The sequence below is a fragment of the Panthera onca genome, chromosome A1, assembly GCF_046562875.1.
Source record: "Panthera onca isolate mPanOnc1 chromosome A1, mPanOnc1 haplotype 2, whole genome shotgun sequence".
Classification (NCBI taxonomy): domain Eukaryota; kingdom Metazoa; phylum Chordata; class Mammalia; order Carnivora; family Felidae; genus Panthera; species Panthera onca.
The window spans coordinates 214,865,404-214,889,518 of NC_138339.1; the positions used below are offsets into that span (position 1 = coordinate 214,865,404).

Consider the following 24,115-nt stretch of genomic DNA (forward strand, 5'->3'; position numbering starts at 1 on the left):
CGCCCCCCACCCTCCCCGCTGGACTTGCGGGCCGGCAGCCCCCCTCCTCGCCGCGCTGCTCGCGGCTGCCCCCCGCCCCGACGCGGAAAGTTGATCTTTCCTCTCAAGAAATGGGAACAAGGGCTGCCTGCAAGCCCGGAACATTCCAGGCTCTGTTGATTCAACCGCCAATGGCAGATTTGTGTCACCAAAAGTAGGCGATGGTGGTTTGCAAAAGTAGCTTATAAACCTGGAGAAAGCCCCTCCTGCAAGCAGTCCTGGTCGATGGAAATTCTTTGTGGTTTCCAACCCGTCCTCGGGTTGAAGGAGCATTTCATGCGGAGCAGTTTATGCATTACCGATCTACTGTTTGGATTAGGCAAGTACAAAGAGTCAGTTATTCGGGACAGCCAGGGTGGGGGAGCTATGGTTCCGGTGTCCTCGTTGTGGCTTAAGCTACACAGAAATTGTTTTTGCAAGCGGCGGACACTTTGGAGCCCATTTAAAAACCCACTCCCCACCTGCCAAAGGAACGTGGAAGGCCCTGGCTATCCCCCTAACTAACTGAGGCTCTCTAAGGCTTCGATTGTGACATTCATCAGCAAGAGGGGAGGGGCGACGAGAGACCCGAAATAGAGACTATTCTGCCTAGCATTTTTTAACACAGATGAAGCTCCTTAACAGGGAGGGAGCCTAACCCAACACCACCGGAACTTAATGAAGCTCGGAAGAAAAACTAGAACCTACTGACTGCAGACCTACTATGTGTGTTAGACACATTCAAATAGGTCTGCTCTCGTAATCGTCACATTATACCGATGAGAGAGGTCTTATCCCAGTCTTTGGTGGTTCTTCCTGTACTATCTTTGCATCTTTGAGCAGTTTCATTGGTTCGTTTTTTAATCAGTGACAGTTGTCTTCCTTTTGGGGACATCTATTTGGGAACACTAAGAAAAGTCTCCAAACGAACCTCATCAATTAACAGAATCCCTTACATTATGTGGTTCTCAATTTAGGGCCAAGATTTCTCATGCACCTTTCAGTTTTGTATTTCCATTTGATGATAATCTTTTTAAAAAGTATCTTGCAAGTTTTTAAGATAAAATTTCCCACTGTAGCCCATATGTCGGACAGGCACCATCTTTAGGATATAACCAAAATGCAATTTTATTTTTGTCTCTGACTATCCCCAAGCTGAAATTTATTGTTTTTCTCCGTGCCACTGGGTGAAAACTTGGGCACTAATAGAAAGCCCTATAGTCACTTTAAATAATCAAGCACAGTCCAGGACAATATGCTTTTCAACAACTCAATCTTCATTCTAGATAGTTCTGCCCCACCATCCCAGCTTGAGCACGATTTCAGGCTGGGAACACTGGTGTGAGCTGGCTCAGGGTCCTATCAGCTCATATGATCCAACTGTGGGCTTCTCTCAGCTCTGCCTTCAGTGACATCACATCGGTATCCTGAGATAGAGCCATGCTGGGAATATTGCACCACAGAAATCGGCAAATGCACCAAGGCAGGGCTTCTTACCTGGGGAGCTGGTGTGCTGGTTAAAAAATAGTGGTGTACTGGTTAAATATTTACCAGCACCACACTGGGCCAAGGTCTACTGTCGGGGGAACAGGGTGTGATCCACTTCTTATCTCACTCCATGCCCTTCCTTCTGAGGCTCCAAGGCCCTCCAAGATTGGAGTGTAGGGAGGGCAAGAGAATAGGGAACTGAAAGTTCCTACTGGACTGGTACTATCAAAAGTCTGCTTCCTGCTTTCTGGGCCTGCCTGTGTTCTAGGGCTGACTCTTTTTCTCAGTGGTTCTCTGTGGCTTCATCAGAGGCTTCCCTGCTTGGGGCCTTTAGACAGTGTCATCCAGGAAGCCAACAGTATTCTCCCAGTGGGGGTCTTACACCAGTTACACCAGCATCACCAGTGGCAGAATTTAACTGCAGATTCACAACTCTACCCAGAACAAGAACCTCTGGGAGTGGGGACCTGGGAGTCTGAATTTTAACCAGCACTCCCCCCTGCAGTGACTCTGATGCCACTGGAGTTTGAGAAACACTGAACTGCATAACTAAGTTCCCTAAAATTGTTAAAGTCTTTAAAAGACCATGATCCCTAAAGCACAATGTCCATCATTTCCCTTTTCTGCTCAAAAACCTGAAAAAACTGGCTTCCAGTTGACTATTGAGTATGTGAAAGGTGAAATGAATTGGGTTCACTTATGTCAAGGGGTTTTAAAATGGAGCCAGGAGGCCATTAAGGAGATAGGCCTTATGCACGTCCTCCCTAGTGGAACCATGAACTTTTGAATTGGGCCAAACTGCAAATATTCCAAGGGCTGAGCCCCAGCACCTGCACCTTGCTCCAGTGAGAGAGCTTGCTTGGTGAGAGCCTTAGCAACCAATTATATTCAGTGAAGACTAGCTTCCTGCCACCAACACCAATCAAAAACCCTCTGTAGGGGCAAAGGGTGGCTCAGTCACGTGTCCAACTCCAGCTCAGGTCATGATCTCAGTTTGTGGTTTGAGCCCTGCACTGGCAGTGCAGAGGATGCTTGGGATTCTCTCTTTCTCTGTTCTCTGCCACTTGTGGTCTCTCTCTCTCTCTGTCTCTCTGTGTCTCTAAATAAACTTAAAAAAAAAAAAATTCTTTGTAAACAACTGATACAAGAATGGAGCACCTGGGTGGCTCAGTCAGTTGAGCATCTGACTTTGGCTCAGGTCATGATCTCACAGCTGGTGAGTTCAACCCCCACATGGGGCTCTGTGCTGACAGCTCAGAGCCTGGAGCCTGCTTCAGATTCTGTGTCCCCCTTTCTCTCTGCCCCTAACCCACTTGCATTCTGTCTCTGTCTCTCTCAAAAATAAATAAACATTAAAAAACAAAAAAAAACAATGGATACAAGCATTCCCTTTTTGCTTTAAAAATCCCAACTTTTGCTCCCTAGTGGGACACTACTTAGGTTGCTATGAAAGTCTGTGTACCCTGAATTGCAAGTCTCTGATCCCTGTGAAGGCACAGTCTTGCTTAATTATTGCCTCCTGACAATTTTAGGCTGACAGGTAAAATCTAAATTCCCTGACCATGGCTTTCACGCTGTCCACAATCCAGCCCTCCCATACCCGGCTAACATTATTCTCCCATGTCCCCCTTCAGTGAGCACATTCCAAATCACCCTCCGTGCTCTGTCCCACGTGTACCTCGTGCTTTCCCGCCCTGACCCCTTCATTCCATCTGTGTACTGCCCTCCCCTCTTTTCTCTCCACATCTGACCCCAACTCTGAGGCCAGCTCACTCCCGTGAAGCCGCCTTGGGTCCTCCTGGTCACAAGTCACTCCCGTTTCCTCTGAATCCCAAAGTGCAGGACTTTCTAAAATGGTGACGTGGGCTAAAATGCCTTATTATTTGAGTTATTTAATAGGAAAGTCCATGAATAAAAACTGGACTCCATAATCCCCCTGGGAACCCAGCCCTGCTCTCAATCATTCTACCAAATAGTCCTTCCTTGTAACCAACTTAAATACTTCCTGCTGCACTTCAATGTGAAAGCTTCCCCCTTTTAACCACCAGCGTGAACAAAATGTTCCTGGGAGGAGAAAAAAAAAAAAAAAAAAACACAAATTTTTGAAGTTTAGCCAGACCAGTGAGTGAGCTGTGTTTCTTTAGCTCTGCACACACAAAACAAGCCTCCTTGTTGACATAGGAACAGCTCTTCCTGTTCCCATGCGTCTAAGGCTGCCTCACCCCAGCCTCATTGATACTGGGAAAAAGCCCCAAACATCTTGTACTTGCTGGGCATCCATATTAGCCAACATGCTGGGTGCGATTCAGGTCCCTGCCTGCAATCACTTAGGAGTTAGGATGGTTTCCATTTCAGTGGGCCCAGGAGTCACCCTTTCTAAGGGCACTGGAAATCAGCACCAATTAAACTCCGCTCTCCCCGGGGAGAGCTCTGGTCAGCACAGATCCAGCTATGGCACACAGTTAACCTCAAAGCTCTTTTGGGTAACAGCACCTGCCCCTGCTGACCAGTTGGGGTGAGTTAATCTTTGTGGCCTAACACTAGGTTCAGTTTCTAAAATTGGATCCAAGCTCAGGAGGCCACCGGGATGACAATTTCCTCAGGACTCATTTAGATTATACAACTCTGCCCTTCACCTCTACCCCAATTCTAGCAACTCCTACTCGTCCTATGACTCAGGGCAGATACCCTTGAACTCCTGGAAATGGGTTAGGTGCTATTCTGTGCACACATCCCATTAATCACTGGGCTGGACGAACTCCCTGCTTCCCTCTCTATGGTGGCCTGTAAACTCCGGATGGTTGGGTCTGGTTCTTACTCTGTTGTATCCCCAGCTTCTGGCACAGCGCTTGGCCCACATAACCATTTACTGAATGAATCAATCTCCTAAAATATCTTCGGTTCCTTGGGGACCCTCATATAAGGGTTACTTTTTTCCTTAAATCAACAGATCACAGGAAGAAACTATTCAATCAGGTAAAAACATCTCCACAGCATGGTACCTTCCCTGGCAGATCAGCAACACTCAGTAAATGTTTGAGCGATTGCTTACTTGATTCATTCATTCATTCAGGAATCAGTCAATCAATCAGTCCCAGAGGAATAGTCTTGGTCTTCAGTTAGCACGTGAGTGGTGAGCCAACGAAGAGTCTCAGTGGGCCATAATTCCAATATCTGATCAACTACAACATAGAACAAGAAACCACAGCGCTGTCTGCTAATATCCTCCTCTACCTTATAGACACTTTTTCCTAATGCCCTCCTCTCCTCTGCTTTGCTCACACAAGACAGGGAGCGCTCTGGCAGACCATCCTCATACGCACCCTGTATGTATGTTCCTACCCCGGATGAGCCCTGGGGAGAGACAGAGTTTTTTTCATTTTTCTGGAGAACCACACTCCGGGGTGGTGTGAGGCCAGGGACCCCATAGCCTGGCATCTAGAAACCGTGCTCAGCATTGTAGTTTCCCTTCCATGTGGCATTTGTTCAACTATTGAATTTATGGCCCTCTGAGACCTTCAGTTCGTTTACTCTGCCACTCGAGTGCTAGGTGGAAATCAAGCTGCATAGGAGGTTAAAACCATTTCTGGTTCATTTCTGAACTTCCCACCAGCAGTTCTGGATGGAGTGAGCTTTCTAAAGTCATTTTCTTCTTTCCCCTTGAGATACTCTGTCTCAATTACCATCAATAGATCCACAGCCAGGAATTATGTGAAGTCCAATGTTCATCATGGCACCCGGTATATATCTGACAGTGCTTGATATAAAAATAATAGCTATTACATATAGGATTCACCACGTGCCAGATAATTCTAAACACTTTAATATATTAACATTTTGATTCTCACGACTCCATGTGATAGGGACTAATAGTACTCCCATTTTACAGATTAGAAAACTGGAACACAGGAAGGTTAAGCAACTTGCTAGAAGTCTCACAACTTAGAAATAGTAGAAGCAGAATTCAAGAATTCCAGAATCTGAACTCATACTAACTGCCCCTACTATTATACAGAGTGCTAGAACCGGGGGCTGTCATTGACAATAATAACCACAGTGCCTTCAACAATGACAACATGTATTCCGAGGCCTGATGGCATCTTCAGGGGAGAGGAAAGATGTTATAGGCTCTTTTTAAACCAGTGAAAATAAGCATATCATGACCTAAGGCTTCATAGATGCTGACCTTGGCACAGAGATGGCACCCTGGCCCCTTGTCTCTAATCAGCTTCCCATTTTCAGAAATACCGCCTTCACCGTTATCCAAAAACAAATTGATGTTCTCCCTCTCTCACGGTCTAGTATGAAAAATCTCATAACCCTTTCCCCTAACCTCTATTCAGAGATATTGTTTCCTGTTGATTACTTAGTTGATTCATGCAATCAGCAGCCTAGGCACAGATTCATGAGGGGACATTCTGCCCTTCTGAAGCCACAACCTCCTTGCGATCTGCACGTGGATGGCTACTGAGCATCTCAAACTGAACATGTTTATTTTTTTATTTTAGAAAAAGCACACAAGTAGGGGAGGGGGCAGAGTGAGAGAGAGAGAATCTTTTTAATGTTTATTTGTTTTTGAGAGAGAGAGAGAGAGAGAGAGAGAGAGAGCAAGCATGAGCGGGGGGAGGGGCAGAGAGCCTGATGCAGGGGCTCAAACTCACAAACCATGGCATCATGACCTGGGCCGAAGTGAGACAATTTTTTTAATTTTTTAATGTTTTATTTATTTTTGAGACAGAGAGAGACAGAGCATAAGCAGGGGAGGGGCAGAGAGAGAGGGAGACACAGAATCTGAAGCAGGCTCCAGTCTCCCAGCTGTCAGCACAGAGCCTGATGCGGGGCTTGAACTCACGAACCACGAGATCATGACCTGAGCCAAAGTCGGAGGCTTAACCTACTGAGCCACCCAGGTGCCCCAAGAGAGAGAATCTTAAGCAGCCTCCCACGCCCCTGGGATCATGACTTGAGCCGAAATCAAGAGACGCTCAACCAACTAAGCCACCCAGGTGCCCCCCAAATGGACATGTTTAAATTTTTTTTTTTTAACGTTTATTTATTTTTGAGACAGAGAGAGACAGAGCATGAACAGGGGAGGAGCAGAGAGAGAGGGAGACACAGAATCTGAAACAGGCTCCAGGGTCTGAGCTGTCAGCACAGAGCCCGACGCGGGGCTCGAACTCATGGACCGTGAGATCATGACCTGAGCCAAAGTCGGACGCTTAACCGACCCAGCCACCCAGGCGCCCCCAAATGGACATGTTTAAAACTGAGCTCCTGAGCATCCAGCAACTGCATTCCCCCCAGCCAGCTTCTTTTGCCATCTTCCCCATTTGCATTAATGGCAGCAACATCCTCCAAGTTGCTCTGGCCAGAAATCCGGAATCACCCCGGATTCCATGCTCTCTTTCTCTCCATCCAATCCCTCAGGAAATCTTATTGGCCCAATCATGAAAATATATCCACAATTTGATCACTTCTCCCCATTCCTCTGGCCCGAGTCCCCATCCGCTCTCACCTGGATCACTGAAATAGCCTTACTCCTGCTTCAGCCCACAAGCTCCCCACCCCCGCAGACTATTCTCAACACTGCAGTCTGAGGGCTTCTTTTAAAACAAATCAGATCATGTCACTTCTCTCCCCACAACTCTCCAGTGGCTTTCCATCTCACACAGAGCAGAAGCCAAAATCCCGACTATGATCTACAAGGCCCTACAAGGCCGCCACCCCCTCCCCTCTCTTATCCCCTCCCCACAGCCAAGTGCATTGGGCTTCAGACACACTACTCTCCTATCATCTTCACGTCCTCTAGATATGCTGCCACCTCAGGGCCTTTGCACCTGTGTGGGGAGAAAAGCGCTTTCCATAGCAGGGGAACATCTTCATAAGCTTGCTCCCTGACCCTTCTCAAATCCTTTAGAAATTATCTTAGTGAGACATTTTCTGCCTACCCTACCCCAAATTTCAGTTACCTGCCTTTTCCTGCTTTGCCTTTTCTCATGAGCACCTACTGGCACTTGATATACAATGTGTTTTATGTATGTATGTATGTATGTATGTATGTATATATGTATTTATCTTGTTCATCACCTGCCTTTCCTACCAGAATACAAACATTTCTGCTGTTTTGATCACTGATATATCCCCTGCCTCTAACAAAACTGGGACTTTAGTGGGCATTCAGTAAATATTCGTTGGGCAAATGAACAAAGGAAGACAGTTAGACAGATGTGCCCATTGAAGGGCACTCTGGGTGGTGTGGACAATAACCACTACAAGAATTAAGAGGTAAAAGATCACTTCTTGTAAGGGCAATCACAACAAAAAGGACATAGAATCTGAGCTGGGCTTCTAAACATGAGGAACCTTTGGGCAGGTGTAGGTGGTGGGGAGAACATGGTGTGTGAGAATGTAACACGAGCAAAAGCCTGGAAGCAAGTACCTACAAGACACGCGTGTGCACGCAAAGTGCCTGGAATGGAGGTTCCTGAGGAAGGGAATGCCGAGAGTTAAGCTGAGGCGACTGAGGAAGCTTCGTGTGCAAGCCAAGGAGCGTGGGCTTCCCCATCAAGCCTTACTTCCCACTTCATTTGTCCCCGCTGTAGTCATAGCTGGCTCTGCAGCCGCAGCGTGTCAAACACCTGATGTGATCATAGGGCACAAGAAGAGTAGATATCCCAATCTCTTGTCAGTCAGATAGCCATGTTTATTGACCATTCACTGTCCTCAGAACCTGTGCTGTTAACTTCCTGTTCCCAAGCACAGAGTGGCAGCTTCAACCCAAACATCTGGAGGCTGGGACTAGGACTTTTAGCAATGCACAGATTAGTGTTATAAACAGAAAACTCAAGGACAAATTGGAATTCTTCTTACAGTCAATATATTTTGACTGTATATATTATTTTCGTTTACTACCATTAGGCATAGATGGCTGAGACTCAGCAAATTAGAAAGCAGGCTAAGTAAGTATTGCCCCAAATCTTTAAGCAAATGTGATTTTCAGAGGGGGCGTTCAGTAGAACATATAATTAACTTTCATGCAGCTGAAAGACAGTTCCCAACAATTAGACACTGTGGAACCACAATATATTTCTTTGGAGCCACTCTTAGAACAATAAAACTTTTATAAGGAGGACTGGGATGTACTGCTAAGTACAGGGTAAGTCAAGAGGAGTTGAATGTCCCCTTAGCAATCCTTTAAAATTATAAAGCTATTCAGACCACATCAGAACAGTGCTGTCTCCCATTGCCCGTTCCATTTGAGCCCATGTTCTTGCCACCCTACCTAAAAGGAGACACTCAACAGCATTTCCTAGTGATCCTAGAAAAGCAGACTTGCCTCGGCATTGCTGTTAATCTAACTTTTTCTATTATTTTCTTTGGGCAAAATGCCAAGCAAAAGACAAACGATGCTTGTTAAAGTAGAAATAGAAACACAAGGGGGAAGCTGTGCAGCACATGAATCCCGACCAGCAGCAGCAGGATATTCCTGTGGAAATAAAGAAAGACCAACCAAATGAGAAAAGCAAAGGCTATTTTGCTCAGAGCTCGCTGGAGCAAGGTTGTCAGCCTCTGTCGCTTGCGTTCTGGCAGGGACTCAAAGGCAGGCAGAGGAGAGGGTGAGTTTTACAGTGAAACAAAGGGAAGGCTGCAGGTGCGCCTGTTGGAGGCTGTTGGGGAAGCTAGAGGCAGGCTAACTAGAAGCAGGTCGTCCCATGGGGTTGGGTAGAGGGTGCATATTTGGCTTTCTCTGATTGGTCCCTAGTTGGAAGTGGAGATAAAATAGGGCAGCTGTCAGTTATTAATCAAGTTCTGGCCATTTGGGGCTGATTGTTACAGGGGTAGGTGTTTAGCTTCCTGGATTGTTACTAGAGATAACAGTCGGACTTCCTACAAGCCTGACCTGTAGCAGGCTGCCTTCCTGGGTGTTTTCTTGGAGAGCATGGGTTGCTTCCCTGGAACCTGTAGGGAAGCTTCCCTTGGAAGCTGTAGGGTGTGGGTCAGAGTTCTATGTCTATATATGGTCTGGCCACACGGTCTCTGATTACCCAGAGAGTTAGCATCTCTGGCAGTTTCAAAACACCTCTTCAGGCCAAGACACATAATCCAGCTTCTCCTTACGCCTTCCTTCTGCTTTCCAGACTTGCCCCTCACCTGTGGCTCGGCAATGTGGATTCTTCATTCTGTCGGAACCATCCCTCCCGCCTTGTCTACATGGGCAAGAGCTCTCCTTTACACTCAAAACCACTTTGAAAGCACCTGATGACAGGCCTCCCCAGAAGGCTCCGGTTCCCCTTCTTGCTGAAGTGTTCACACGTCATTCACTTATTTACAGGCACTCGTACTTATCATATAGTGTTAACAGAAACAACAGTGACTGTGTCCTTTTTCCAAGACTGTCAGGGGGCTGGGACAGTGCCACTATCAGACAGGCGTATAGCAGAGGATTGGCTCTGATGCATTAGGAGGGTGGGAAGCAATTCCAGTCCAGCAGTCAGGAGAGTTTCCAGTAACCTGTTCAACTTCAGCTGATATCTTTCTCTCCTCAGGCCCTCTTGCTAAATTTACAAACACAGCAGAGGCATTCCAGAATTGTATGCATCCTCTATGTTTGGGGGACAAAAGTTTCCCGGCTCTGTTTGAGGAGTACTTATTATGTATACATATCTTATCCAGCTACTGATTCAATGAAATTTTCACTTATGATAACGTTTTGTTGTTGTTGTTGTTGTTGTTGTTGTTGTTGTTGTTGTTGTTTTTAGAGAGAGAGGGAGAGAGAGAGAGCAAAAGCAGGGGAAAGGGGTAGAGAGGGAAAGAGAATCTCAAGCAGGCTCCACGCTCAGTGTGGAGCCTGACATGGGGCTTGATCCCACGACCCTGGGATCATGACCTGAGTTGAAATCAAGAGTCGGACACTCAACTGACTGAGCCACCTAGGCGCCCCACTTGTGATAACTATTAAACTAAAAGTCATAAGGCAATAAGAATGAAATAGGCCTCCCCACATTCATAATCTGAATAACAAAATAAACTGGGTAAATATAATAAAGGCTGATATAGCAGCACCCAGTTCTAACCATGCCCATCACATAAAACACCTCAGACCTCACCATTATCCACCAGGAAAGCCTGATGTGGCATGAGCTATTGTCCAACTTCTGGTACCAGACTCTAAATACATTCCATTCAATGAAAATAAAATGGAGTTTGATGGGGCGCCTGGTTGGCTCAGTTGGTTGAGCGTCCGACTTCAGCTCAGGTCATGATCTCGCATTGGTGGGTTTGAGCCCCACGTCAGGATCTGTGCTGACAGCTCAGAGCCTAGAGCCTGCTTCAGATTCTGTGTCTCCCTCTCTCTGTTCCTCCCCTGCTCACGCTCTGTCTCTCTCTCTCAAAAATAAATAAACATTAAAGAATTGTTTAAAAAAATAAAAAATAAATGGAGTTTGAAAAACATGTCTATTATTAAACTTTCAAATACTTACATAGTCAAAGTCAGTCACTGCTGTTTTAAATACATAGACTAATGCCCTCTATTGAGATGTATGTCTAAGTTATCTGGGTCCAAATTCTGACTTCAAAAAAGAATGGTCAGGAGGGCCATTATTTATAAACACCAAATCTTAAAACTGTAAAACTGCCCTGTTAATTTTGTTAAGTTCTGAGCTTTTGCTCTCTGTTCTATTTATTTCCTCTGAAACCCTCCCTGGGATACAGAAACCTCTCTGGAACTCCGCCAAGGACCAGAAAGAATACAAATAATAAATACCACTTGTCGTCTGCATTATGCTTTACTGCTTATAAATCAGCTCATATACAATGAAGTCATGTGGACCACAAATTATGGGTGAAATATAATCAAACATCTGTGGTTGTCTATCTCTTAAAAAGGTATGAGTCTTTATCAAAGTGTGGGCAGATATGGGAATTTGCACAAGCCCATAAAATTGTATGCAGTCTAATAAAGTTGCCAGTGGGCCTATCTCCCTGGATCATATGAACATGTTCCATCCAGCGTACTCCACAAAATAGGCCAGGTAATTGCCCACAGTACCAAGTAATAATACAGGATATCCAAGTCAGCGGTCCATGGCTACGCCCTTCCCTGACCTAGAGAAAGATACTAAGTTCAAGTTAATGCTGGAGACTCTTCAGGCAATTTCCCAACTGCCCCCAGGTAATAAATTAGTTCCTTCTCTCATTTTGCAACCTTTGGTCAAAACAGGCTTTTAAAAATCTTGTGCTGGTTCTTTCCATCCTCTGTTCTGTGATGCTGGGGCATCACTCTGTAGCCATGCCTCTTTGCCAGCTGGCTTCCTGTTTGGTTCCGTCGGTAGGAGGCAGCAGCAGGACACTTGGAAGTTGTTTACTTCCAGTTCCCGAGTGTGACCATGACCACGAAACACTCTTCATCCTCGCAGCAGCAACTGTTCCCAACACTTCCTGAACAGCCTGATCACTACCACCCCTCCCTGTTCAGAGACCCCCACATTAACTGGCCAGCATCCCCTCCTCAGAGGTCTGAGTACCAGCTCCGCAGAGCCCTCCTCTAAGCTTCTAAGTTTCAAAAACTCCCAGCCTCTTACTTTTGTTATCCCAGCCCTAGGCGTGACTGCCATGATTCTTACCTCTATGAAACCCCAGTGCCCCCTCTTTGCCTTTTCTCTTCTCTAACAACCTGGCTTATAATCCTTTATATTAAGTTCTTCACAAAAATACCTGCTGTGGTCTTCGCCTCCTGATCAGATTCTGACTGATGTAAGGCCAGAGAAGGAACCCTTTCAATCTGATTTCATATAAATTCTCTAAGAACACCGCTGTTGGTTCTGTCTTCCAGAAGGTCTTTATTTGTCTCTATTAATTCATTCCCCAAGGCCAGGAACTGGTCCTCAGCTTGGTAGAATCAGAATTGACAGGGGCGCCTGGGTGGCGCAGTCGGTTAAGCGTCCGACTTCAGCCAGGTCACGATCTCGCGGTCCGTGAGTTCGAGCCCCGCATCAGGCTCTGGGCTGATGGCTCGGAGCCTGGAGCCTGTTTCCGATTCTTTGTCTCCCTCTCTCTCTGCCCCTCCCCTGTTCATGCTCTGTCTCTCTCTGTCCCAAAAATAAATTAAAAACGTTGAAAAAAAAAAAATTGAAAAAAAAAAAAAAAGAATTGACAATGCCAGCAGGTAAAAGCAAATCAGTCCGTCAGTTCACTGTCATAAGGGAAGAGACACGCAAGTCACCGTGACCATAAGCGAGCCAGCTTTGGGTCAGCCAGTTTCATGGATGCCAGAAGACACAAAACTCCTGGATCAGAGACAAAGGGTTTCTACTCATGGCAATAGTAGTAGCCAGAGTGTCAGCAGGGTGTCAGCCCCAGTTCTCATGTGACCCTGAGAAGAGGGCTAGGTGACACCTGCACATGCAGTGAGTTGAGTTAGAGGACAGGAATTCTAAGCTTAGGGAATCTAATTTTTTTATAATGTGCAGTAAGCTTGCTTGCCCTGTGCTCCAGAGAGCTAGTATGTCTTTCAAGGCCAGTTGCTATATATTCTTTTTGTTGTTGTTTTGTTTATTGTTATATCAATTAACCCATTTATTATAAGTAAGCAATGTTTCAAACGGTGGAGCTTCTTCTGGTCCTTCAACTCCTTCAGTCTCCTGATAGCCGGCTTTACTGTGACAGTAGAAGTGGTGTTGTAGGTCCAGGTACCACCTGCTACGGTTTTCATGCAGGAACCACAACGCCAGATCCCCACAGCTTGTCTTTTCATCTTGGTTTTGCCACAGAAGGAGCAAGTGTACTTGGCGTGCTGGCTTATTTCAATCTTCTTCACCATTTTCCTGAAGGAGGTACCATAACGGGTCCAGTATTTATTGGCAATTCTGACCTTCTTGGTTGTGTTTAGCCATGTTGCCACAAACTAGGTCCGAGCCCAGAGAGCTAAACATTCTTGAAAAGACAGTCCAGAAAAAAGGAAACACTAGAGACCCTGGGAGAACTCAGCATTCATCTGAAACTTGCATGTAAACATATATTTACATAAGAACAATTAATTGTATAATTGAATTGCTTATGTTTCCACACCAGCAATTTATCTCTAGGACCTAGAATGGTTGAGTCTTTGCGCCACCGTCTCTCCTTTCTTATTTAGTGTTCATATGTCTCTTTGAATCTATTTTTCTAAATTATAGCCTATCAATCCCTTTTCTTATTGACATAGATGTAATCGGGATATATATTGTTACTCAGGTCCTGTTCTGGCCAGTAACTAAAGCATCCTGTCTCTACAAAATGAATGCACTTTCCAGATGTTACCCATTATAAGATTCCACTCTATGGAGAGAGCAGTCATGTTTGCAAGTAGTTAAAAATTACCTTACTCTCCCGTGGTACCATCTATCCCCAGTCCCAAAAACCACTTCAGAGATAGTGGCCTGAGCATAAAATTGCTTTCTGCTGCTCTTCCTTAATATAGCATTAAGGAAATATATCTTCTATCTATAGATCCTATCTTTATAATACACATTGGCTTGCAGAATCATAGGAAAAAGTAACACCCATATTAGCAGGCTGAGATTCTTGACTTCCTAGATCGGTGCCCAACATGAGACTACATAGCTGGTGCTTCACATATGTATGAAGCACTCAATAAATAGCATACTGTAAGGGCTCTGGCAAATAACAGAAACCAATAAGTCCGGTTGCACAAAACAGGGAATTTATTATAAGAATAACTGTCTTCTGGAAACCCACAGGCAGGAATGCAGCCAATTTTGGAATGCCTACCCTGCCCTTACTGCTGTTTGTATATGTGACCCCATTTACTGCTACTCATGCAGCTACTGTGTGTCAGGCACAGTGTTTGTGTTGTGGCCAGAACACAAAGGGAACACAAACTGATCGACTTTTTCACAGCTTGAGTCCCAGGGTTTATAGTCTAGTAGAGAGACACAAATCAAGTTATCACACAAGTAGATCTAAAACTGCAGGCACGTGGTGCTGAGTGTGTAAAAAGGGAGGGCCTGACCTACTGAGGGAGGTCAGGAAAGGCTTTCCTCAGGAAGTGATTGCTGAGCAGAGATCCAAGTATAAGCAAGCAATAACGAGACGCAGGGGAAAGGGAAGCACTCTCCAGGTATGGAAGAGAGAAAAGGCGTCCTGTCAGGAGGGAAGCATGGCAAGCAACCAGGACTGGAGCTCCATGGCTGGAAAGCAGATTAGGTAACCTGCCCAAGATCACAATAAAACCAGGGTCAAGCACAGAAATCTCAGCCCAGATCTGCACAACTCCTCAGCTATTTTCATTCCCCTGCCCAGCCACCCTAACCAGCGAACATCATCTTCTTTCCACTCGAAACTTTTCTCAGGGATAGAGGTCTATCAATTAATGCTCACTCCAGAGGAAGAAAATCACCAAGTAGAACATGACAAAGAAATGCAAAGGCTTGAACCAAAGAAACCCAAGACCTTGCCACAGAATTCGGTTTGTTGTTTCCCAGTCTGGGACTGGGAAGTCTTGGGAAAGATCCATGTCAGTAGTACTCAAAGTGTGGTTTCTGGACCAGCAAAAGCAGCAGCAGGGAACTTAATAGAATTGCAAATTCTCAGGCCCAATCAGAGACCTAGGAGTCACACACTTGGGAGGAGGGGGACCCAGCAATCTGTATTTTAACAAGCAAGATGTCCACATACACGGGGTCTACATCAGTGGTTCCCAAACCTGTCAGTCCACATTCATCACCTGCGGAACTTGTTAAAATATTCTTAATATCTACAAAAACCAGAATCTCAGGGTAGGAACCTGTATTCAGATCATCAGCCTGGTTTGGGAGCCACTGGTTGATATCAAATAATAGTGTCTCACATGGTGAACAATTAATTTTCAAATGCCATTTTCCCTTTCTACGAAATTAACGGTAATAAATACCACAGGCTCTACGAGTCTGACTCGGTACGTAATTTGACTGATACCTTATTTTGACTTGATACCTTTTTTCTTATTTTGATGTTTTTTGATGAACGTCTCCTATCTCAGTTTTATATCATCATATCCACCAAAAATAGTATGAGATCTAATAAGTGCCTACCAAATTCAAACCTTGTTATTTTAATTGTAGTCTAAAAATCTGTCCTTGAAAATGTCCCCAAATTTCAAAATATCCAAAAGAAAGCACCCAGCCTTGTAATACAAATATGTATCTAATTCAGAACTTTTTCTTTTTCCTGCTTCTGTAAGGAAGTAGATGTTCTAATACAGTGATTCAGCATTGTTTTAAATATATATACAAACAAATATGGGAGGAACCGAGCCAATATTATGTCTAAAAGCAAAATCCAAAAATACTTTCCAAGCTGAAAGAACAGATACCATAGATTCATTTTCAAGCAGTAACATTTTCAAGAATTTTCCCATTTTGGAATCCTTCCATATTTTGGGATTTATGCAGCTCATCTGCAAATCATATTGACTGGTCTACGGTAGCTAATTTTGTGTGTTTTTAGACAAAATAATAATATATGACTTACTTCCTTCAAGATATAAAAAGGCCACAGTCTAGTGAGAAAGACCAAAAAAAAAAAAAAAAAAAAAAAAAAAAAAAAAAAAAAAAAAAATCAGTGGTCATTGTGACATTAAAAAAGGCCCCAGTTATTGGTTATCTTCAGATAGTCTGGTGTCTGGGGCCAGCAGTCTTTGATTGTGTAAAATCAAAACTCATGAAGTGGTTGCTGCTACCATTCCAATAACACAAGGAAGCAATTACAGTAGTTTTTAAAACATAGAAAAGAGGGGTGCCTGGGTGGCTCGGTCAGTTAAGCGTCTGACTTCGGCTCAGGTCATGATCTTGCGGTCCGTGAGTTCGAGCCCCGCGTCGGGCTCTGTGCTGACAGCTCAGAGCCTGGAGCCTGTTTCAGATTCTGTGTCTCCCTCTCTCTCTGCCCCTCCCCTGTTCATGCTCTGTCTCTCTCTGTCTCAAAAATAAATAAACATTAAAAAAATTTTTTAAAAAACATAGAAAAGGGCATGGGAAGAAAATGCAGCCTTGATTAAATATCTCTGCCTCTTATGACATTACAAAAAAATCACTGTGGAATTACATAATAAACATGGATTGTTTCCTATTATATGGTATCATCTTCAAAGAGGAAAACAAAACAAAACAGAAATCCTTCTATAGAGCACAGAGCCTAGAAGGCAGCATCAAGATTTACACTTTACCTGTAAAAATAATAGGATTAGAACAACAGCAAAAAAAGGTCGAAGCTCCTCTTCTATAGTTTAATCGAATAAGGACATAAAAGTAACAGATCCCTATATCTCATACTATATGCAAAATAGATTAAATCAAAATATAGTATCACAAAAGTTTTAGAATATATATATGTATGAGGATGACACAAAGCCACAAAGCCATCGAAGAAAAAGTAACAGAATGAACTTCCCCCAAATTAAAACGCTTGCAAGAGACTGCAATATTGAACAAAAGATTGAGATCCATAACAAAGCATTTGTACAAACCAAAAAGAAAAAACCAAGCACCCAACAGGAAAATAAAGAATTGGAACACACAAGTCACAGAGTGCAATGGCCAAAAAAAAACAGGAAAAATGGTTAGCCTCACTAGCATCGGGAAAATGCAAAACAAGATAGCATTCTCTCACCTGACAGAGTGCTATTTTGAGATGTTTTTGTCCCTACATAAGGTTGTCTGCATATAACCTGTGTTACATTTGAAAGGTCCGACACCAGGGACCTACTCCTGCTCTGGACAGGCAGCTGCTGACAGGCCCAACTCATGGGTAGGAGCATTCAAAGGAAACACACACCTCCTCCACAAGGTGCTACCTGGGATATGGAAGGGGAAGCCCGGGAATCACCTAGTCCTTCTTAGAATCTAGAACCCTCTTCAAGCACCTGAACGGAAGACCCATTGAACTCTGCGGAAATGTTTACAACTTTTTTTTTAACTTTAAGTCTTACAAACTCCCTGGCACATCTCATGCACCAGGAAAACCAGTAAAAAGATGTATAATACATTGGTGAGAACATGAGTAAAAAGAAATTCTCATGTAGTTGTCAAAGAATAATTTTCAAGAAGTTGAAACATTACATAGTAAGCACAGGTCAAAAGATTTCTTTAACTTATTACCAGAGGACCCCAAAGGATGACAAAAGAAGATACTAGAAAAGAATGTGGGAGAGTAAGATTACAAACAAGTCAGACAATTAACATCCTACGAGGCTAAACAACTATACCCTCCTTTCTACCAGAGAAAACAAACAGGTCACTCTACCAAATATAAATCATTTGCAGCTTATCAATATCGTACAAGTTAACATCAGGCCTTACAGAGTCTGGGCCCTAATCAATCAGTAAAACAGAAAGGGTGAGTTAACCATTAGGTGGATGTTTAGGTACTGCTCTAGTTCAGTGACTTCCCAAACATTTGGTCTAAGGACTCCTTCACACTTTTAAAAATAATTAAGATCTCCAATATGGGTTTATATTTATTAATATAATGCTATATGCATTAGAAATTAAAATTTAAACATATATAAATGGGTTATATTTATTAATAAACATAGCATTAGAAATTAAAATTTAAACATTAATTCCATTAAAAACAATAAACTACATATTAACATAAATAACATTTTTTAATCTCTATTTTCTCCTGCAAAACAACTATGAGTGAGCTGAGTGGCATCATTTTTAAAGTTTTCCAAATCATTAGCATTTCAAAATAACAATTTATTGATGACATTAATTCAATAATTACAAGGTTACAAAGACTATTAACAGGCATAACCAAAGATAGCTTAGTAAGAGTACTGAGAACAACCTGAGTTAAGCTCTAAAAACTCATGTATGTTTATTCTCAAACTACCACTTCAGAAAATTCTAGACAACACAAGAATTGCCAAGGACACCTCCCAGTAGCTGTCACAGTAGTGACAGCATCACATATCATACAGCTTTGGAAAACTCTACACATTTATAAAAGAATGAGAATGGTAAAGGCAACTAATGTCCTAGAATTATGAAAATAGTTTCCATTTCACACACCCTCAAAAGGGTCTTAGACACTCCCAGAGGCCTGATGCCACACTTTGAGAACCACTGCTTTTGTGTGACGCTGAAAAAGGATGCAGTAATCTATTTTCCTTCTTTCAAGTTTTGATATGTTTTCTAAACATATTTTTAATAAGAATGTAATCTGATAAACAGCCTTTTAAAGGCAATTTGACCTTTGAGCTCAAGACTCCTACAGAAATATCCGTAGATACACACACACACACACACACACACACACACACACACACACACACAGTGTGAATCCCGGTAAATTCAGCAGTGTTCACTGTAGTCTCATTAACATTAGAGACAAATTGGAAACAAGTTGCCTCACAGAGGAATGATTTAAAAAGTGAAAGCATATATATGCATACATGCATACATTTACATATGTATACACAAACATTCATAACACACTGTCAAGTGAAAAAATTTGCAAAGCAAGATCTATGATGCTTTTCCTATTTGAAAACAATTTATATGAGCATATTTAGATATTTGTAAATATATGTAACTTAAAAGTCTGGAAATATACACCATACAGGTAACAGTGGTATCTCTGGGTAGTAAGAGAATAGTATAGGGCAAAACAAACCTCATTTTTAAAATTTTATATACTACTAGATTATTTGAATTTTTACAATGGGCATATCACTTTTGTCATTAAAAAAAAAAAAAAATGAAAAACAAGGTAACCAAGAGACATAGTGACTAAATGCAGTGTGGTATCCCAAACTGAATCATCAAAAAGGACATGATGGAAAACTGGTGAAATCCAAATAAAGCCTCTAGTTTAGTTGTACAAATTAAATAAAAACATTAAAATATATAGAGAGAGAGACATTAAACTGCAAATATTTGACCCAGGAGATGGTGGCATTGTCCTCCAATAGCCAGAGACAAAGACTGCCAGAAACCACTAATTGGAAACCACACCCCCTAAGAAAAGTTCTCAGGTGGACACCGTAGGTGGTCCTTGGGGTGTACAAAGAGACATTTAAGTCAGCTGGTACAGAAGATCAATAGAAGACTGAGAAAGTGTTCCAAACACCAGCCACAGCTGGTGTTTCATAGGATGCACTGCATTGCAGGGCATAGTCTAGGGCAACAGCTGTAAAGAACAGAAATTTCAATTTAGGGTCTTTTTTTTTAGGTTGTTGTTTTTTTTTTCTATATGCTCTTAATATCTGTCTTCTTTCCTCCTCCATTTACTCACATGTACTGATTTTCTCCTCTCTCAATTTTGAAATAATCATTGTTTCCTACGCCACTCCCAAGAAGCCTCCAGCTATGCTAACAGGAGAAGGTTCTGGAACAAGTCTGCCCTCTGAGAAGGTTCTGGAACAAGTTCGCCCTCTGAAGCTCCCGCTTCCATCACAGTTGAAGTGGCTTCTCCTCTCCCAGAATGACCATTCAGTCCATTGCAGCCTTGTGTATCAGGGAAATAGTTACTGGACAAAGTCCGTCCACAGGGCAACTTTCAAATGCTTACTAAATATGTGGCAAAACGCCCCTGCCCTGGTCTGTACCTTCAGCAGGATTTTCCTATCTTCCTCTCCCCTGGGAACAATAGTAACGCAGAGCTCTACCGCACTTGCAATAAGATACAAAATGAAATATACAGAACAATCTCAACTATGTTATCTTTTTTTAATTTATTTTTCAGTTTATTTATTTTGAGAGAGAAAGAGAAAGAGAGGGGGAGAGCGAGAATCCCAAGCAGGCTCCACACTGTCAGACGTGGGGCTCTAACTCACGACTCATGAGATCATGACATGAGCCAAAATCAAGAGTCAGAGGCTTAACTAACTGAGCCCCCCAGGGGCCCCTCAACTATGTTACCTTAACAAGTTATAGAAAATTCATCTGACTGGGCAGTCGATTATTATTAAGGAATTATTGATCTTAAAGACATGGGAGAGAGGGCACCTGAGTGGCCCAGTCGGTTGAGTGTCCGACTCGGTTTCGGCTCAGGTCATGATCTCAGTTTTGTGAGTTCGAGCTCCACATAGGGCTCTGCATGCACAGAAATTGCTTGAGATTCTCCCTCTCTTTCTGCCCCTCCCCCACTCATACTCTATAAACAAACAAACAAACAAACTTAAAAAAAATAAAGATATGGGGGGGGGAGTTAAGTCTTTACCTTCTAGAGATACATACTGAAATACATATGAATAAAAATAAGATGCCTGGGCATTTGCTTCAAAATAATTTCTGGCAGGGTGGGGAGGAATGAGTGAGGTACGGATGAAAATAAGATTGGCCACAGACTGATAAAGTATTGAAGCTGCACGACAGCTGGGAAGAGGGGTGTCATTACATTACTCTCTATACTTTTACATGTTTGACATTTTCCAAAATAAAATGCTTTTTAAAAAGCCATAAAAAGAAGAATTTTTACATAAAGATGCTAACTCTAAAACTGAGGAACACAACGCATGAAGAAATTGTTAAAAGTCTAGGTTAAAGCAGTGGACTAGCCCTCTCCTCATGCTCCAAATTCCTTGAGATGATATTTTTAAAAAGAACTGGAGATTTACAACAGGGAAGGAATACAAGAGAGAGGGTAATATTGGGGTGCCAGGGGTTTTGAGAAACTCCTAAGTTCCGCAAAATGATTCTCAAATGTGGTCCTCCAGACAAACCTCATCAGCATCGCCTATAAACTAGTTTTTAGAAATGCAAATTCAGAGGGGAGGGGCCCAAATGGCGGAACAGCATAGAAGTCTTTTTTTGCAGCTCCAGTCCCTGAAATACAGCCAGATCAACACTAAACCATCCTGCACACCTAGAAAGCTGATTCGAGGATTAACACAACAACCTGCACAACGGGAACCACAGAACTCAGCAGGTACATGGCGCGGAGAGGTGAACTGGGGGAGAGTGAAGCCACGGAGGTCAGGGAACTGTTTTTGCTTGTGGAGAGAGGACGGAGACGGGGGGAGAGTACGGGGAAAAGCACCCCCCCCACACACACACACACAAAGGCAGCTGGAGAGAAAGTGGAAAAGTGGAAACAGCCGCAGGGACTGAACAAAAAACGGAGAAAGGAGAGGGTTTAAACTCCACTAAGACTCTATAAACAGGTGGAGCGCAGAGGCTGAAACTCTGCAGCTCTTTACCTGGTGGAGCTCTGGTGGGAAGAGCGAATCCCCAGAAGCAGAGTGAAGTTCAAGGGTTCTCAGGCCACGGACAGAGGCGGTTCACCTGCTGGGAGGACATCTGGTAGAGGCCGTGCCACACGTCCTGCGAATGTTCCTGGGTACCGCCGGCACCCGGCCGTTGCTTGGTGAGACCCTCCCCCAGAAGGTCTGAGCAGGTCAAAGCCACAGTCCCTCGGAAGTGAGGGGTCGGGAAACAGCCGCATCGGAGATAAAGCTCAGGAGGGAGGTGCCACCTGGCAGCCTGACGGCTGGACCACAGACAGTGTAAAGGCGGGGAGTGGATGGAAGCCGGAGCCAAAGACGGGTGCAGACGGCTGAGCCCAGAGAACAGAGTTCCCATACTAGAGACTGGGTAGTTGGGTCACGCCATTTTCCCTCCTCGCGCGCATAGGGACCGACAAGCGCCGCAACAATCCACCTCAGTAAGCCAAGCAGCGCCACCTAGTGGAGAATGGAGCCATTACACTAAGCCCCGCCCAACTGGGCCACCCTCGCTCTTCAGGAACACGGCAAGTCTCTCTGCCTGCTTAGTTTACAGACTATAACGTGCTTCATAGTTTGACCTCTAGGGGAAAACGATGTAATTTCAATTACACTTCAGTCTGTTTGCTGGTCCATCTATTCAATTTTTTTTTCTTTTTCTTTTTCTTGAATACAGAAAGAAAATATTTATTTTCAATTGTTATTAAAAATATTTTTTTGTTTTTTACTATATTTTTTACTTTTTTGTAAATTTTCAAAACTATTTTACTTCCATCTTTCCATTTTCTTCTATTTCATTGTATTCATTTTTTCAAATTTTCAAACTTTTTTTTTCTTCTCTTATCTTTTCCTTTTTTCTCTAATCTATCGAGCTCCTTTCAACAACCAGACCAAAATACACCTAAGATCTAGCATCATTTATTTGATTTTTTTGCGTGTTGTTTTTAACTTTTTAATTTTAGTGTTGTTTTTTTTTTTTTTACCTTATTCCTTTTCTTCCTTCAAAATGATGAAATGAAGGAATTCCCCCCAAAAGAAAGAGCAGGAAGAAAAAACAGCCAGGGACTTAAGCAAGCCAGCAAGACGTCTGAACCAGAATTTATAATCACCATATTAAGAATACTAGCTGGGGTTGAAAATACATTAGAATCCCTTTCTGCAGAGATAAAAGAAGTAAAAGCTAGTCAGGATGAAATAAAAAATGCTGTAACTGAGCTCCCATCTCAAATGGATGCCACGGCAAGGATGGATAAGGCAGAGCAGCAAATCAGCAATACAGAAGACAAACTTATGGAGAATAATGAGGCAGGAAAAAAGAGGGAGATTAAGGCAAAAGAGCACGATTTAAGAATTAGAGAAATCAGCAACTCATTAAAAAGGAACAACATCAGAATCATAGGAGTTCCAGAAGATGAAGAGAGAGAAAAAGGGGTAGAAGGGTTATGTGAGCAAATCATAGCGGAAAACTTTCCTGACCTGGGGAAAGACACAGACATCAAAATCCAAGAAGCACAGAGGACTCCCATTAGATTCGACAAAAACTGACCATCACTTTGGAAAACAGTATGGAGGTTCCTCAAAAAATTAAAAATAGAACTACCCTACGACCCAGCAGTTACACTACTATGCATTTATCCAAGGGATACAGGTGTGCTGTTTCGAAGGGGCACATGCACCCCACTGTTTATAGCAGCACTATCAGCAATAGCCAAGGTATGGAAAGAGCCCAAATGTCCATCAATGGATGAATGGATAAAGAAAATGTGGTGTATATATATACGATGGAGTATTACTCAGCAATCAAAAAGAATGAAAGCTTGCCATCTGCAACTATGTGAATGGAACTAGAGGGTATTATGCTAAGTGAAATCAGTCAGAGAAAGACAAATATCATATGACTTCACTCATATGAGGACTTTAAGACACAGAACAGATGCACACAAGGGAAGGGAAGCAAAAATAACAGAAAAACAGGGAGGGGGACAAAACATAAGAGACTCTTAAATATGGCGAACAAACAGGGTTACTGGAGGGGTTGTGGGAGGGGGGATGGGCTAAATGGGTAAGGGGCATTAAGGAATCTACCCCTGAAATCATTGTTGCCCTATATGCTAACTTGATGTAAATTTTAAAAATAAATAAAGGGGGGAGGGAGAAATGCAAATTGACAGGCCACATCCCAACCTCCTTAATTATAATCTTCAGAGGTGGGGACCTGCAATCTGGATTTAACAAGCCCTCTGGGTGATTTTGATGCCCACTGAAGTTTGAGAACCACTATAAAGCTGATCAGACTGACAAAAAACAAGAGTGGAGAGCCTCAGCCCAAATCAGCCCTGGAGACACCAACAGAAAAGGTAAAAGCAATTCCAACGATACTCTAAGCTGAGTCAACAAGGGACA

The 24,115-nt window shown here is 43.2% G+C and overlaps 1 long non-coding RNA gene across 2 annotated transcripts in view; it reads right to left on the minus strand.

Moving 5' to 3' along the window:
* LOC132682057 (uncharacterized) overlaps nt 1-22,333 on the minus strand; it is a 243,354-nt gene extending 221,021 nt beyond the window's left edge. For both annotated transcript variants that reach the window (XR_014137389.1, XR_013550211.2), the window contains exon 1: nt 21,689-22,333. This is a non-coding gene — a long non-coding RNA (uncharacterized LOC132682057). The remainder of the gene's footprint in view (nt 1-21,688) is intronic.
* Nucleotides 22,334-24,115: the final 1,782 nt, after the last annotated feature.